At 30.6% G+C, this 11,587-nt stretch overlaps 1 protein-coding gene across 4 annotated transcripts in view; it reads left to right on the top strand.

The window, feature by feature from the left end:
- The first annotated feature begins 2,801 nt into the window (after positions 1-2,801).
- LOC118200191 (trace amine-associated receptor 1-like) overlaps positions 2,802-11,587 on the top strand; it is a 138,064-nt gene continuing 129,278 nt past the window's right edge. For 2 of the 4 annotated variants that reach the window (XM_085822573.1, XM_085822575.1), the window contains exon 1: positions 2,802-2,951. The gene's annotated coding sequence lies outside the window, so the exon portion shown is untranslated. Of the gene's footprint in view, positions 2,952-2,995; positions 3,144-11,587 lie in introns of those variants that run through there. The other 2 variants (XM_085822576.1, XM_085822574.1) reach the window with 2 other exon arrangements.

Raw genomic sequence — 11,587 nt, 5'->3', positions numbered from 1 at the left:
TGCAGCGCCCAGTTAAAGAGAACTTGAAAAAGCACACAACTTCTTCCCTAGTTGCTCTATTGTTTTAGTTTGAGAACTTGTGTCCAGTGCTTTTTTCTTGTTGCATTCATTTTATTGGCTCTAAGTGTATTAAAATTCTGTATATCACTCTTGGCAGAGCTTTAGCGTGTTTTTATTGGAATATTAGATTTAGAAGTTTTGGAAGTTTGGACAGCTTCACGTAGGACCGATTTGTGTATTCATATGGAATTTATTGTTATCCTTAGGTTTTATTTTTAATGCGTTCAGTGGCATATGAATAACAGAGCTAAGGAGGAATTCTATTGTTCACTTATATATGGTTTTTAGAAGTATCTTTATTAGTTATAGCAACAATATAAATGCCAATAAAATTTGTTGTTTTCAAAGAACATCTCTAATAATATTATTCAGATATGTGTCCTGATTTTAAATACCTCGCCTGTTGCACTGATAAACAATGTACTATTCTAATATAAAAATTAAATGCAAGATTTTATGGCTCATGGAGCTCCAACTATTTGAAAATAATAATTAAATTCCAACTCCAATAATTAAATTCGGTTGTATTTCTTTCTATGCTAAATATACTATTGTATATAATTATTTTTTAGCGTTAGCAAATTTTTGTTGATGTAAGTAACAAGAGAAGATAATACAGTATGTAATATAATTTTATAAAAAGCTATTAAATTAATTTAGATGAATACGTACTATATACAGCTTGGATGTTAAGTAAAAATGCAGCCAATAAACCTTAGCCAGTAAATCTCAATAGCGTACAGTAAGAAAACCTATTTTTCTTTCCTTTGGTTGTCTTTTTTCCTTCCCCCCTTCTGTAAGAATTTGTTAGAACAAAGCATGTAGTTATAACAAAATGAGGCGATGTAATTTTACTTTACAAATAAATCTTTAGTTAATTAAAAATAGAAAAAGGTTTGGTATTTAATTTTAGAGCCTATATAATAAAAATTAATAATTTCATTAATTAAGTGGAAGAAGGAATTGTTTGTGTGCTTACGTAAATACAAATATAATTCCATTCATTAGTTTTTGTCCAAAAATTGTACTTTGGGTATGTTATGAATTGATAACTCCTGCCGTTAAGTGGCGCTCCAAGCGTCCTGTCTCCGAAGTTATTCGATAACTTAACTGTAATTTTGGAAGAGCGAAGACGTTAAGCCTAACAATACTGAAGGCGTGTGCCTAATAATTATGTTTGTAACCATTGTATTATATGTAAATAAATTTATATATTAATAACGAAGCGGAATCATCATTTACGTCTGGATTTATCTCTCTAGATCTGGAGTTTTAATGCAATGAAATCATCTAAAACAATCGAATCGGTAATTGTTTTAAACTAAAAATAATACTGTATTTCTTCGCATATTTTTCCTACTTTACTTTACAAATTTTTCGTCTGAAGATCGAAAAGGAAAATTATGCGAATAATTTAATTTTCGAAAGACGCTGTTACAGTAAGAGCATAACAACTGGAAAAGAAGTCATGTATTAAACTATAGATAACTATCATAGTATTATAACTCTAAAAGGAACCTGAATTCCAATTAAAATACTTAATAATATTAGCATCATAATATCTAATAAGATATCTTCATTTTTGTTTCCATGTAACGTAAATCTTGCTACTTCTTACTATTGTCTCTGCTACTTCTTAGGCCTCAAATTATCTTTGAATAATCAGAGAGGGTGAATGGGCAGCTGACTCAGCGAAATCGTAGACTGAGTGTCAGTTCGTGTTTTCTTCTCCATGATTGGTCAATGTTTGTATTAGGCTGGTATGACGTTTACCAGTAAGAATGAAGAAGGGGAAAGGTTCGGTGTGACCTTAGCAGGTAGTTTGAGAGAGACTGGCTTTATAAGTAAGACGAAAATAATCACTACCTGGACGAATTCATTTTAAAATTTCCGGGAGCTCGGTTTTTGAGCGCATGTATTATGTAAGAAGGAAAGTACGCGAATATTTTTAAAATTTTAGAATCTGGCGTTAACATGCTGAAGGAAAAAGTACGCGAAGAAAGATGCTATTAAAAATCCATTGATTTTGTTTAAAAAGCCAGAAAAAGTTTTCACTAATTACAATAATGTTTTTCAACTAATATCAGTTAGATTTAGGTAAAAATTAAAAAGTTGCTTTCAAATCGTCCAGTTTATTAAGCAGTTACAAAAAGATAAATTAAAGATCTTACGTTTTGCCGAATGTCAACACTCTGAAAAATTTGTTATGTGTGAGGAATGTGGAAAATAGATTAAACAGCTTCTGTTTTATGCAGCGCCAATACTTACGAAGTAAGTGGAACAATATATCTATGGTAATGTAATATAAAGTAATGTGGCTAATGTATGGTACAAAATATTTGAAAAGACCTCGCTAAGCACGTTTCTAACATCAACATTAACATAAAAACTGTCTTGACACATGAAAAGCGAAAATGTGGAAATGTTGTGTTTCTGACGCTAAATAAAGACATTACACTGCACAAAGTAACATTCGCTGAAAAAAAGCAACTTACAGACGAATTTTTAAAACAAACATTCTTGAACCAGTGGCTGACTTTAAAAAAGAAAGAAAGTGAAATTCATTTTTGAAACTTAAGAGTTGCTTTTAAGAGAAAAGAAATGATCATAATTTCCACCCTAATCCGCTTTTGGCAGCAAAAATGAATCTCACCGCTAATTGCATCTAAAACGAAGTGGTCATAAAATGTCTGGTTTTCTGAATCTTCTCATCATCACGCATCATTTTCCCGATCGGTCGACAGACACTAGGCAGAGTTGATTCCATCTGAGTCTTCATAAGGAAGGGGATGCAGCAGCACCACTACAGAGGAAGTGGAAACGGGGTTCTTCCGACAACACCGATCACCTCAGTTCCCTAGAACATGTGCCGGAAAGAAGAACTGTTTTTGGTAAGTTGGAAATCCTCTTGTTAATAATCTTTTAAGTGTTTTCTTTTTCTTGTACACAGAGATGCACACGATAAAAAAAAAAAAAAAAAAAAAAACTCGTGGGAGAATAATTCGGTATTCAGATACACCTCATTGTTCTTATTCCAATTCATGTAACATGGATTATAAGAAAGCATGAAGTGGTATTCTGAGGTAGGTATGTCAGTTAAATACAAAAATATCTGCTTTACTGTAATGTTGACTACACACTGCAAAATTTATAAGACTTTCGTTGAGGCATCTATTTTAAATTACCAGATTTTTTTTTTTTCTTTTTTTTTCGTGTGTGTGTGTGTCATTCTATTCCAGTATAAGATATCGTCTCTTTAAAATGGGCAAAGAGAGGAGATCTTTCTATCTTTCTGAATTTGTATTTTTCATTATTTTAAATTATTTAAATTCTTAATTCAGGAGATAATTAATGAAATGCTTTGAAAGTTTTTGTGTTTAAATGCCAACATTATAAATTAAAAGTGTTGCTTTGGATCCGTTTATGGCATTCTAAAAAGTTGTTTATAAAAGTCCTCAAATTCTGTAATATTACAAAAATAAAGGGCAATTTATTGAACAGAAGATGATAATAAATAAGAAAGTCGAAATTAGATTCAAATAGAATTTTTAAGGCATTAGTTTATTTTATAAACATTATACAGAATAAAAAAGTGTTAATTAAGAAAAGCATTTTTAAAGCGTCAGTTTTAAAATAGCCGAATTTCAGTTCTGTACCCCCTTAATTAAAAGAAATCTTTGCTATGAATTAATAATACTGCTGGGTAATTTCAGATTAACTGTGTACCTACTAATGTTCCCAAATGAGATCATTTAAGAGAAAACTGTTTAATTATCTTTCACATCATGAGTAGTAATTCACTCTATTCAGTTGCTATCAAGTAGAATTAATTTTTAAAATGGCTTAATTTCAGCTAATAAATGCTACATTAACATTTATCGTACTTAAATGTTTATGGAAATTTACTTACTTTTCATTTGATTTAGCATGGAAAGCCAGAAAAACTGAAAATAATTAAGTGTTCAGAAAATTGTTTGGTAATTTACCGAAAATTTTTCATTTTCTGCTATTAGTTTTCTCTTATTTGGAAATAGTCAGAAGCAGTTTTAGCGACTGCTATTTTCCACTACTAACTATATTAAGTTACTAAATTCTTCTTTTCAGTAAAGAAACTATAGAAGAAATCATATTCTTATTTTAATTTCATTTATTGTTGTTACGTAACATCAATGAAAAAAATTATTTGTTTAATATGCAAAGCAAAAGAGGGTTATTTGCCTAAGTGAAAAATTGCCTTCGTGGAAGGCTTTCTGCGGAAGTTTTGATCTATTGACGTTAAATATGAGGAAAACCATGAAAACGTTCTGCAACCAGCCCGCTTGTCAGGATTGGAACATGAGTCGAACTACCAGTGTCAAGCATGGTACTGCAAACTGACCCACCTGACCACTAATGTGCCCAACGAAAGAGAAAGAGTAAATTTTTAGAAAATTCTACAAAAAAAGATTTATACTTTGTTATAATTGCGCCAAAAATGAAGGATATAGAATAAAATATTTTTACAAATTCTTCATCAAAAGTGGACCCCCCCCGAAAAAAAGCACACAAAAGTTACAAACATTTATTTATTAAAAATAAATTTATGCGTTTAGCTTAAAAGAACATTTGCATTAAAGTAATTGTATTACTTTTATTTGGAGATGTATATCACGTTAAATCTAACGATCTAAACCAGGAGTACACAAAGGAACAAAGGACAAAATTTGTTCTTTTGTATGGAGCCCCTGCTGGGTGGACGAAATTTTAAAGGGGTCAGTGACTATCAAGGGGTCAAATGGGGGTCAATAGAGGAAAATGCTTCGGCATTTCATCGGCATAATTAAGAGTCATGATTAAATGTTTATTGATAAAAAGCTATATATCAGATAATTAGGAAGAAATCAACATAAAGAAAAAAATATACGAAAATTATGATGCAAGAAAAGTTGATAGCATTGAAGGAGGATGTTTAAGCGCAAGTCTTATTATAAGCACACTGGCACGCTAAATTTGGAATTTAGAAGTCATTCGAAAAAAATATGCCCAAATTAAAGTTAACCAAATTAAAAACTAACCTTATTGAATTTCCTATTCTTACCTAGTAGAAGCAGGCTGTAGTCAAGTTAATAATTTACTATGGAGAATTAGAAACAGGTTAAGTATTTTTGAATAAACTAGTTTAAGAATTAAGTTAAGCAGTTTTAAATTAAATAGTAAAAAAAATGGCATCCAGCGCATTAAAATAGAACTTCTATACAACTGGAATCTGTGATTTTTTTTCTGAAAAATTCTTTATACTTGCAAAATTAAATATAATCATAATGCAAAAAGTAATAAAACGTAAATCTAATAAATCATTTTTTTTTCAAACTTTAGTGCATATTCTTAGTTTAATCGTCATATTTAAGTTGCTTATGAGCAGTTATTTGTATTAAGCTATGTTGTATGCTGTATATTATAGAGAAAATTCTAAGGGACTCGATGAAGACGACCACTCTTTTAAAGGAGGTCTATGTAAAAAAAAAAAAAAAAAAAAAAAAAAAAAAAAAAATAAAGAATCCCTGTTTTAAACTAATACATTAATAAGTTATTTAATATTTTTGGTTTAATCTAGTTGACAAAATAAATAAAATTTTATTTTATCGCAATGCGAACTTTTTCAGCAAATCCAAAACAGAAAACACTTTGTTCTTTATATGAAACAATAGCAAACAACTTTCCAGTATTAAAAGTAATTAACAGTACTGCAAATAAATCAAAGAAAAAAAACCTGATGATGGAATAATGTACATTTAAAATACACACTAAAATATTTTAATTCATAAAAGTAGAACACATTCAAATATTTTAATTAATAAAATTTATATGCATTAAAATATTTTAATTAATAAAATAAATATTCACTAAAATTCTGAAAGCTTTCAGATTTTACATTACTCCAAAGAAGCGTTTTTTTCATTCACACACATGTACACACACACGTTTCGAGAGCATTTGCGATAATTCCGTACAGTTTTACCACTGAAATCGTAAAGCTTGTTAATCAAAAATTCGTTGAAGTTTCACAAAATATGAAACAGATAATAAAACAAATCTGAAGCTCCAAATTCGAGTGGAGGACTACGTTGTTCAAAATTTGCTGGCTTCAGTGTTTTAGGAAGGTTGTAGGTTCCGTTCTTTTTTCACAATGCGAGAATGTAATGCATACATTTGTGCAGATTTTTCATTATTTAATAATATTTGGTGGCAACAACTTGAAAAGTGATCCAACGCTTTTAATTATTCGACACAAAATGCCGTTTTGAGATTAATAGCCCTTCTGGCTAACATCCCGTTGGGCTAAAAATGCCTTAATTAATAGAATTAATATGCAATAGAATTTTAAATTAGAATGCATAATAAAATACGGTACACTAAAAATTAATACACACTATATATACTTAAATAAAATTAGCTTATAGTAAAAGGTTAAATTAATACACAAAATGCAATAAGCTAGATATTAAAATAATATTACACTAAACTATTTAGTACGTAGCACTTTTATTCTTTCCTCTCTTACACTATTACTTTTTTCAGTTAACTATTCATTTCTTTTTATTTACCTCATTTTCTCCTTACAATAATTTTTTTTTGATATAATTTTCCGATCAAGAGCGCCATTTGAAATTAGAATAATTTGGAGTGTCATTTATGAATTTCCCCCATCTTATAATGGTTATATATGTATACTAATGTTTAATATTATACGCTCAATTTTAAATTCTAGTGCTAAAATATTACATAAAATTTTTAAACGCTAGTGCATATTAATTAGCAAGTATATTAATATAATATTTTTAGCAAGTACAGCATTATATTTTGAATTTCGTGCTAATTACAGGAACGAAAATTCTATAATTTATAACTTAAAAAGAACAAAAGCGAGTTATGAAGGTATATCAGTTAATACACTAATTTAAAATACATTCTAAGGTTTTGATTAAATGTTGTTATATTAATCCTACTCTCTGCTGTTCTTCGAAACTTAGGTTTTATTCAATGAGAAAAAACGAAAACTTGCGCGATTTTACAGAGATTTATTTCCTTTACCTAGTCTGAAAAATTCCAGAATTATGTGTTGTGTTTATATAGTATATAGTATAGGGCTGCTGTAGAACTTTATTGTTATTATTAGGTTTTGATATTGTTTTAAAAAGGAGTCCGGAATGATTCCATAAAACACAAGATTTATCAATTTTTAATAACGTTTTTTTCAAAGAAATCCTCTCCGATTGCCGTAGACATGCCAACGCTTTTTTTTTTCCCAGATCCCCAAATATGATTCAAAGTCGTTTTTGGGAAACTACTTTAAAATTCATAGCGAATTTTCTTTTACTGCATTCATAGTTTTTAAATTATGAACACGAAGCAGCAATTTAAACCATGTGAATAACGGAAAAAATCTCACATGGTCATATGAGGTAAGTAAGGAGCTTGAAAATCCATATTTGCTGAATTTAATTGTATAGCAAATATGGATAATATTTTTTCGTTAAGATTACTGGCGAACAAGAACATCGCCAGTAATCTTAACGAAAAAATCCACGAGTTTTCTCATCACAGTTCAGGTAGCTTTTCTAAGTTTTGCTTTATACAAACGCCGTAAAACACTTTAACAATATTCTTTGCTAAAAGTTTGTCCAATTTATAGATATTTGTGATGCAGAATACCACTACTATTTAACAAACAGTCTACATTATTGTGATCTTTGATAGAATTTGATGTAGTATTTTCGGATCGCCGTTCATTTGCTTGTGGAGCTTTTTCTGTATCTAATACATAGATCTACGTTTCACCACCAGGCAATAATGCGCAAGAAAGATTCGCCTTGAGAGAGCAACCTGTGGGCCACTTGATCACACTGCTCTTTTTAGAAAGCATTCAACGTTTTTAGAACAATTGGAGAAGTCATGCTCCGCAAACCCAATTGTTGAAATGTTTCAAAATTGCTTGAAAGAATCAAATCATATGTATTGTTCAGTAATGCCCCTAACTGTTAAACAAGGATAGCTGAGTAACAAATGTTCTGACTTAACCGACATGTTGCTTATTTGTTGAACTTAAACGTCTATCAAAGCGTAATTTATCTTCGATATATTCTATGCCTTTCTTAAACTTCTTATAGTATTCAATAGCACTTATTTTCGAATCAGTGTTGTCTTCAGAAGCTTTATTCTGCATTACAGATGTTTTTGTAACAGAAAATTCATTAGGAAAATGAAATTCCACGTAAGCCTTTCGCTTAATTACGTGCATCATTTTGAGAAATGACCAAGACAAAAGTTCTAAAACTGAGTTTATTTACATATAAAAGAAAAAGAAATACGGATTGTGGCCAAATGTTGACGACAGTAATAGCAACTTTTGAAAAAACGTTGCAGACGATTTCTTACATATGCATAATTTAAATCAATTATTCTTTTTATATTTTGATTGCAGTACTAATACAAAAGAGAGTAGGAAACTTAAGTGTGAAGTTTGTTGCTAGTGTACATAAAATACGACATTAGATACCTCTTTTAATTACATTAAATATGTGAACAATAATGGAACATATAACTTTTCAAAAAGACAACTTTCATCTTGCAAATAACAATGAAATCCCTAGATGGCAGTAGCGGTACATGAACAATAGACATTCTATGGCATCAAAAAGTATGATAGTGTTACTAGCTCATAAGAAACGTACATTTGCTTGTTGTCTTACACTCATAAGAAATGTACATTTGCTTGTTATGTTGCACGGTTATACAGTGCAATATTATTATTTTGGAAATAAATAAATGAGCTAACTGCATATGAATTGGTAACATAATTTTCTTTTGTCTGGGATGTGATTGTCATCGAGGAGGAAAAAATCTCGTAAATATCATCATTTTTGAGACATAGCTACGCATCTTCATTAGTCTGGATATGCCAAGAGTGAGATATATTATTTCTGAATTCCAGCGAAATTTATGCTAAATTCTTATACCATGAACTCTTATAAGACAATCATAAATGCTGACTGAGTTTTGATCAACAAAATGTTCTTATGTCTTCATTATATTTAAGAATGGTTAACTGAATTCAGTGTTGCAAAACCCGGGAGGTCTCAAGTGTAGTCATTTACATTATGTTTCATTTCCTGTTCTTCAGATGTAAAGACTTTAAGGAAACAACTTTATCAGACAGACCATTTCCATTGCCGCTTTGATCGATATGGTGGTTAGCGACGTTGGTTGCCATAGCGATGGCCCAGGCTCGAATCCCGAAGAAGGCTGAGGGACATTTAAAGTACTGATGAACCCAAAAATCTTATAGAGTGATTTGGCGGTAGGAGAAAGGTTTGGGAGACTGTCGAAGCATCCCTCGGAACGTTTTCCTTCGAAATTGCGGCGGAGTTGTGCAGTTAGTGCCCCAGTAATATACCTGTACGACCAATGTTGGGACTCCGATTCTTAGCTCGGCGCATAAATTTAAAAGTTGTTATGAAATTGTTTTGTTCTATAAAGCCTGTTGACTATGATATAGAGTAATATCGTAATTATTGTGGAAGAAATGCATTCTTAATTTGTTCAGTTACTTTTCTTAGAAAGTAAGAAAGGTAACTGAACAAATTAAGTAAGATACATTCTGTAGAGACATTAGGTATTTTTAAAGCAGGAGAACTGAAAAATTAGCAACGCTTTCGCCGGGAATCGAACCGCGGACATCTCAATTACGCGGTGAGCGTGTAGACCACTACACCACGAAGGCTCGAGAAGAAGGCGTTAGAAATACCTTATAATTCAAATTGCTCAAAAGTTTCTAATGAAATCCTCTTTACTAAGAACTTCGAGATATTTATTGGGATCGTAAAAAATTGCTAGAATAAAATTAAAATCATAAAACACGATGTCGAATTTTTTAGTTTACTTCGAATAATGTATTCAAAAGTTCCTAATTACTTCCCATATCAAAATCGATAGTCATCATGTCATTATGTCAGATTTAGCTAAGCAATGAATAACTATGTTTACCCAATTTATATTACCCAGTTTTAAAAATAAGAAATCCCTTCTTTTTACACAGAATGTCATCAAGCAGTAGAACTGTATCAAAACAAAGCCAGGAGCGGCACGTCCAAATCTACTGTTAATTTCCTGGAAATCCTAGTAAATTTTCCGATGTATCACCAATGTATTTTTACACTTTTTGACTTTTAAAAAGGCGGATTGTCCAAACGTCAACCTACAACTTCCTTAGACTTTGGAAAGCTGTTTGAGAGCGATGGGATAAAGTACCTTTTTTGATACTGCAAAAGTACCTTTTTTGATACTGCAAAAGTACCTTTTTTGATACTGCAAAAGGCTTAATTGTCTTGGGAATTAGGGTGCATGAAGATAATAAAGAATAAGGATTATCAAACAGAACATTTAAAACATAAAAAAAATTAAGTAAAATATTTCTGTAATTACAATGAAAATCGTCTAAAAAATGTGCGAACAGCTTCTGTATCATACTTTATTCATGCATTTAGAAACTCGGTTGTGGCCCCACCTAACCCGACTTGCTTAGTCATCTTTCCGGTTGGAGGTTTATGACCTCTTTAGCTATTTTAAGAAAAGGAAATATTTTAGGAAAGAACTAAAGAATCAAAGCATTAGTATCCTGCAAGAAAAATATATTGCCTAAAGATAAAATATTGAAAGAAAATTGCCTTTTATAAGTAATAGTAATAAAGGGAATTAATTACTCAAATCAAAATTAAAGAAAGAAATTTGGAGTTAATGAGCGAATTAACCTTTTCTGCAGGTAACGTAATTAGAAGATAGATTGCTGAGATATTTTGCTTACAAAATTTTGAGTTGCAGTAACAAAAGGGAAAATTTTCTTTGTAGAGAGTAGAACTTATAATGACGTGTTAAAATTAGCACGACACTGAAACAATTTGTGTACAAACCGAGAGTCCGAGACATTAAGAAAAGTCATAAAAATCACAAGATAAACAGTTTTTAACAACAGACAAAGAATTAAATGGTCTTCCGAAAGCTTACATACTATGCTGCAAATGAACGGCCGCTGAGGATGAGTCCAAAAGTAGATTTTTGAAACTGTAAATTTGATTTGATTTATTGGTAGAATTTTTTGAACATTTCAAAGAAAACTTTTTTGATGTGTTACTGCTTCTTTGAGGTATTAATGAGTTTATTTGAGGTGCTACTCTTCCAGTTTTGAGGTGTTACTGTTTTCACTTTCTATAAAACCTCAGGGATAAACAGACCTTGCTGCTAGCCGTTAACTGGGAAGTTTTTTCTTTTATATTCCATAATATAAAAGTAGAATTGCTCAGCACAAGGTGAGTTAGTCATTTATAATGACTAACGAATCTTTTGACAATAATTTTATAACAAGTATTACCTTATACTAAGAGAGTCATTAAAAAACTTCCTACATACTGAATAAATTTAATAAAATACTGAATAAATTTTCTAATTTGAGTTTATTATAGCCTACATTCGAAACCAAATCTAATAGTTGTGA

This window comes from Stegodyphus dumicola, chromosome 8 (genome assembly GCF_044657685.1).
Source record: "Stegodyphus dumicola isolate Sdum_Otavi_A_Nest chromosome 8, ASM4465768v1".
NCBI lineage: Eukaryota > Metazoa > Arthropoda > Arachnida > Araneae > Eresidae > Stegodyphus > Stegodyphus dumicola.
Note: the sequence above shows the minus strand (reverse complement) of the source record. Positions and strands in the feature narration are given on the sequence as shown.